This window comes from Balaenoptera ricei, chromosome 16 (genome assembly GCF_028023285.1).
Source record: "Balaenoptera ricei isolate mBalRic1 chromosome 16, mBalRic1.hap2, whole genome shotgun sequence".
Lineage (NCBI taxonomy): Eukaryota > Metazoa > Chordata > Mammalia > Artiodactyla > Balaenopteridae > Balaenoptera > Balaenoptera ricei.
In genome coordinates, this window is record NC_082654.1 from 1,253,747 (window position 1) to 1,260,545 (window position 6,799).

The window sequence follows — 6,799 nt, forward strand, 5'->3', positions numbered from 1 at the left end:
AGGTAATGGTGCGCTGGTTAGGTCAGAACTCACTCACTCACCTCCCACCTAAAGGCAACAAAGATGCTGAGACGTCAAAGTCCCGGGCCCGCCTGGACGGAGAGACAGCACATTATGGAAAAACCAAGGCAGCCTTTGCCTAAAGCCAACACCTCCTGTGGACAAGACGGGAGCGCGTACTTGCTCCAGTGGGGAGTTCCACCAGTTACCCGCCTGGGGCTAAGCTAGGACCAAAGGGCTAACCCTCGGGGGCTATTCAGCTGTGCCCACCCCCACCGCATCCGCCACCCCATTCCACGGGACTGCAGAGAGAGCTGCTGTGAAGGGAACAGCGCAGGAAGCGCAGCCCTGAGAAGCGCACACAGCAGTCGGTCCTCGCACGGCGGAGACCAGAGGGGAACAAGGGCCTCCAGGCAGAGAAGCGGCCTGGAGCGCTCCCAGCCAGGTGTCCCAGCTGCCCGGCAGGAGTGAGTGTGACCCTCTCCTAGAGGAGCACATTCACCCGAGCTCTCAGGGAAACCCACAGACCATTGTTCAAGGACAGCTAATGACACCAGGGAAGGCAGGGCACACGGCAACTGAGCAAGAACCGAGCTTAAAAAATAGAAAGAGACCCACACAAACTTCAGCACAGAATTAACAACTACCGATCACAAAACAGCAACCCTTGCTATGTTTTAAATAGGCTTTACTTTTGGGGGCAGCTTTGGGTTCACAGCACATCTGAGCAGAGTCCCCAGAGACCCCTTCTCCCCCCTCCCCACGCTCTGGTTCTATTTTTTTTTAAAGAGATAAGTTTGAAGCTTGAAAACAACTTCAAGGAGTAGAAAACGACAAGACATAATATCTCAAACCTGAATAAAACAGAGAGCACTTTAGAAAAACAAATATAATAACTGGAGTTAAGACACAATGGACATTGTGGTAGCATAAGACTGAACTAGTGACTGGAAGATGACATCGAAAAAATGACCCAGAAGTGAGCACAGAAAAGGCAGCACACACAAAAGAGAGGTGAGAGAGGCAGAGATAGGATGAGAAGGTCGCTTAGAAGGAAAAATGAGGGCAAAAACTTGGATGCAAAATTTGCAGATGTCACTGAGAATTCTCTGAAATTGATGAAAGACAACCATCCAAAGATTCAAAGTAAGTCAAAATCTAGACACATCATAATGAAACTTGAGGAAAAAAGAAACAAAGACAAAGAGAAAATAATAAAATCTGACAGAGGAATAAAAGCTTATGTTCAAAGGAAGGGCAGTTAGACTAACGACTAACTTCTCATCAGAACAACAGAAGCCATAAAACAATGGAATAAAGGATTAAATGCACTTAAAAAAATACCTGCCAAAGAGGAATTCAATCCCTAGTAAAAATATATTTCACCCTCATTCTTGAAAGAAAGAAAATTTCAGACCAAAAAAAAAAAAAAGAAAAAAGGAACTGAGAGAGTGGATGCCAGGACTGAACAAAGGAAACGAAAGGATTTGCCTCGGGCAGAGGAGGATGGTTCTAAAGGGACCGCTGAGAGGCCGGAAGGACACGGAAAGGCAGCAAAGTGCAAAATATGTGAGGAACTATAAAAAATAAATGCGTAAAGAACTAATAATGATTTCTAGTGGTGTTACAAAGTAAACAAGTTAGAAACAAAATGCCAAACAACAAAACATAAAAGTTAGGAGAGGGAGAAACTGATGTAGAGTATCCCAAGTCCTTGTATTACCTGGGAGGAGGGTTTTGGTTCACCGCAGCCTTGAAAAGGTAATTTGGCCTGCTGTTTTTTAGTGATGGTCATGAAGATGATAGAAAATAGAGTATACGATGTTTAAATAGAAGAGAGGAGAAAAATCTCAGTCAATGCAAACGAAGGCAAGAAAGAAGAAAAGGGTGCAACAAATAGGAAGCAGAAAGTAAAAGAGATTTCCACCCAAATACATCAATGGAGCCATTAAGTGGAAATTAAGAAATACACTTCTGAGCTAGAGGCAAAATGGCTGTCATCATTTTTGAACCTCCCCAAATTTCCTCTCAATACTAAACGGAGCCACCAGAAAAGTAAAACAAAACACAAATTAAAAACATCTTCCACAAAAAGATGACAAAGCGCTGCCTCTCTTCCGATCACTACTACTTGCCAGCTTAGAACAACCGTCTTACTTCACTGGGGTTGCGTGGTCAGAAAGGTGGGCAAAGCTTAGCGGGAGGCTCATTCCTGCCCCAGGTGGTGTCTGGAGCGGCTGCACCCAAGCTGGGCTCCTGCTCTCACTCCCTGGGTTCTGGGGGTTCTGCTTCGGGCGGGGGCTGGGAGCTCAGGATCCCTCAGCCTCTTACCTACGGGGGCTGTGCCGTCACAGTGGGCACCCCCAAAGCGAGCCTGCCAGGAGGTCTCTGCAGAGGCTAACTGCTTCCTGACACCCAGCCCAGGGCCTCACAGCATGACCACTAAACCCCACAAAGGAGCCCAGACTCCAGAGGAGGGGCTTTGCAGCCAGCTTCACTCTGCCAGCCACTACTTCCAAACCACCACCACCAACCCCCTAAGAAACTGTGCAGGAGCTGGTGAGCGTGGGAAAAGGGATGTGTGATGGTTCTGAGAACCGGGAACTCAGAAACCACTAGCAAGTGTGCACCTCAAAACGGAGTGGTTCCCCCTGAGATGGAGGCTTGGTGGGATAAACGCTTACGTGGTTTTGCATGGGAAAAACAATGACAACAAAAGAAAACCCTACCATAAGCAAAGTTCAATGGTAAATGACAAAATAGAGAAAATATATGCAACTTATATCATAGGTCAAAGGCTAATATATAACGAACTTCCGAAAATTGAGAAGAAAAGAGCCAAACAACCCCAGAGAAGAAAGAAAAAAATGGGCAAGACTTATGAATAAACCGTTCACACAAAACAAAATGCAAAAAGCCTTTAAATACATGAAAAGATGCTCACCTTCACTCCTGGTAAGAGAAATGCAAATAAAAATACACTGAATTTACCGTTTCTCCCCTACCTGGCAAACCCCCAAAAGTTTGACAACATTGTCTGTTGGCAAGGCTGTGAGAACCAGGCTCTCATGCGTTGCTGGTAGAATGCCACAGGATAGTGCAACTCCTGGGGAGGGGATTTTGGCAATATACAGCAAAAGTACACAGTCATTTTCCTTTTGGCCTAGAAATCCCACTTCTAAGAACCTAGTCAGAGATATACATGAATATATATAAAAACCATGCGTGCACAAGGATATTCAACTGGAAACAATCCAAATGTTTGTGGACAGAGAGCTCGTTGACTAGGTTAAGATCCAGCCCCTCGGGGAATACTAGGCAGCTGAGGACAAGAATGAGGGCGGTCTCTGCACAGCAATGCTGAGACCTGGCACTAAGTGAACACAGCGAAGAGTACAACAGGCTCATAGTAGGTTACCCTTCCCCTAAGACGGGACAGGGGAAGTGGAAATACACGTGCATTTGCCTATATTACTGTTAAGTAGAAACATAAATCAAAGCCTACTTTAAAAATATTACCAACAGAGGAGAGAGAAGAGGGTTAAAAAGACAAAGATGCAGCTGGTCTGCTCTCAAAGTACTTTGGTTTATAGCTCTATATATGTGCTAGCATAGAACGATAACAAAATTAAATCAACGTGAAGGAAAAGCAAAGCCATTCCTAAAAAGTGAAAGTAAAGTGAAACAAATGAACTTAGTGAATTAAAGACAAAAAGAAATGCAAAGAAATCAAACTTTTTTTTTACTAACCACACTCTTTTAACACACTGATACTATTTTGAAACTAATAGAATAAAGCAAAGAAGTAATCTTATGACTGTCATTAGGAGCCAAGAATCTCAGCCTAAGAGAAAGAAGATGGAAATATAAAAATAAAGAAATAATTATCAATAGTCTTAAATTTGAATTAAAATTTTCAGTATAAAATCATCATGCATTTTCTCTTAAAATTGTTTCTAGTGTTGTCCGCTGAAAATACACAAAGTCGAGACCAATGCAGAAGCCATGAGTTCCGCTAGCACCCAGCCGTGTGGGTCTTCAGATAACATTTCCCCAAAAAGACCTGGAGCTCCCGGGGCAAGTGGCGATTCCAGCCTCTGCAGGACATGGGCCAGGTAAGCCTCTCAGACCAGAACACGAGGAGACTGTCCAACACTACTGGGGTCCCGTCAGAAGGGCACAGGGAGAATATGCAGGAGAAGACGGTTGGGACGTGGAGGAGGGCAAGTTTCTTTGACAAGACACACACAAAAAGAAATAACCACACACACACACATAAAACCTGATCAATTAGACTTTCTCAAAATGTAAAACTTCTGCTCATCCAAAGGTCCACTTTAGAAAATGAATAAGTGAGACACAGATGGGGAGAAAATAGTCACAAGACCTATTTGACAAAGAACTGGCATCTAGGATATATAAAGAACACCTACAACTCAATCATAATAAGACAAACAACCCAATAAAAATAGGCAAAAGATTTGAACACGCGCCTCACAAAAGGAAACATACAAACGCCGAACAAAGATGTGCTCAATGTATTAGTACCGAGGGAAACGGAAGTGAAAACCACAAAGAGATGCGACCACACACTCCCCAGTGAGACTAGAGTTAAGAAGATCAAACGCCAAATGTTGGCAAGCACTTGGAGCAACTGGAATTTTCATATCAAATGGTGCAGCCATTTGGGGGGAAGTTCTGACAGTTTCTTATAAAACAAGACACACGCCTACTCTGTGACCTAGCAGCTTCACCCCAGGAATTTCCATAAGAAATGAAGACAAACACCCACAAAAGACTTGGACAAGAATGTTCCTCAGGAAGATAACGTAGGCTGTACAAGAATCAAGTCCCCCCAAAATCTCCTCGCTAAATTCCACAAAAGAATTTCACAACATCAAAGATTCTTTGCCAAACTACACCCTTGGCATTACTTGAAGACAGAGTAGCAGAACCTCCAAGTAACCGTGAGTAAAAGGAGAAAAATCAACAAATCCCGGGACCACCATCCTTCACGCCCCCATCCAGCCCCACCCAGCCCCCACCCAGCGCCAGGAGGACAGACGGGGCTGGCGTGGATTAGTGGATGGCACTGGAAAGATGAAAGCCACTTCCAACACGAGAACCCCTTCCTGACTACAGGAAGGGAGCTCACAGAACTACAAGGCCCAGACTCCATCAGAGGGCACGGCATTGCTAAGAGGGCAGATCTTACATGTTCTCACCACAGAAAACAAATGGTAACTATAACAGGATGGGGATAGTAGCTAATACTATGGTGGGAATCATGTTCAATTTATAAATGCATCAAATCAACAGGCTGTACATCATACACGGACACAATTTTATGTGCTGATTAATCTTGATAAAGCAGGTGGAGGTCAGGGTGGGCTGGGGAGGGCAGGCATATGATATAAAGACAGATAAAGGGCCAAGTGAGCTATTCAAAGTTAACAGGTTCAAGTTAAGAGGCCAGAGTGATGTGAAAGGACAGCATGGTTTGAAAGGTCAGCTTTCCAAACACAGAGCTTCTGAGGAGAAAAAGGGAAAAAAGGAAGAGAGAAACTCCTATTAGTAACCAGGTAAAGAAAGAGAAAAGAAGAAAAAAGAAATGCCGTCTTCAAGACAAAGACCCCCATCACCACAGCACACACACAACTCACTAAAACATCTGGACGTCCCCAGGATGACATAAAAGGGGGCCATTAAGCTAGGCCTCTTGTAAAACACCCCAAAATCATAAATACAAACAAAAGAAAAGAAAGTCCACAGGAGACTATTGGAGAAAATCAGGAAACAAAATTTCACACAAAAGAATTGATACGATTTCCCCCAGTTTAAAAGCAACCTGAAGCAGAAGAAAACTAAATCCATACAGAATTAAGCATCTTCAAACAGCCATCTGAGGGTGTGTAAAACCACCCTGAATTAGAAATTCGAACACTAAAGCGAACCAAAAATGGGGAAAAGTGAAAAGACAGTTGATCAAATTCAAAGAAGAAGGAGAAGGAGAAGAAGAAGAAGGAGAAGGAGAAGGAGAAGGAGAAAGCCAAAATCATCTCATAAATGAGAAATAGGGTATAAGGTACCCAAGGAAGAATAAACTTAAATGAAAATCTAATAAGGAGCATTGAAGATTGAAGACCAGGCCAGGAGAGACCAAGAGAAGGGAGTGACATAAAGAAACAGTAAAGAGTCAGAGAGAAAGAAGGGAAGATAAGCAGAGGAGGGATAGTATTCATATCTTCAGGATCTTTAAAGAAGAAAAACAAAGCAATGGCACAAACAAAGCTACTATTTAAAGCTATAATCCATGGAAACTTTCCATATACAGAAAAAGACCTGAATCTGCACACCTCAAAAGGCCCACTGGGTACCTAGAAAAACAAACCCAGGCCAATCAACTCTGAAACATTCCTAGTAAAACTATAAGATTCCAAAGATAAAGATAAAATCCTCAAGGCCTCCAGGCAAAAAGAACAGAGTCAAAAGAATGAGACTAGCATCAGATGTTTAAAACCAACACAGAAGCAAGGAAACGATGGAAAACATTAAAAAACAAACAAACAAACAAAAACTCAGTGAAAGAAACCACAAACCAAGGATTTTTGGAACCAGCCAAGCCTGGAACATCTTGTAGTTCCAGAAAGTAAGACAATGAGAAAAAAAATATTTTAACTTAAGAGAAAGAAAAGATGGGCTTGTTGAGAGAGTCCAGCAGCAGCCTGAGGTTGTCCCTGAAGCCAGCGCTGGAACCATCTGCTGGACAAAATATTGTTACCACTGGATTCTAACCCAT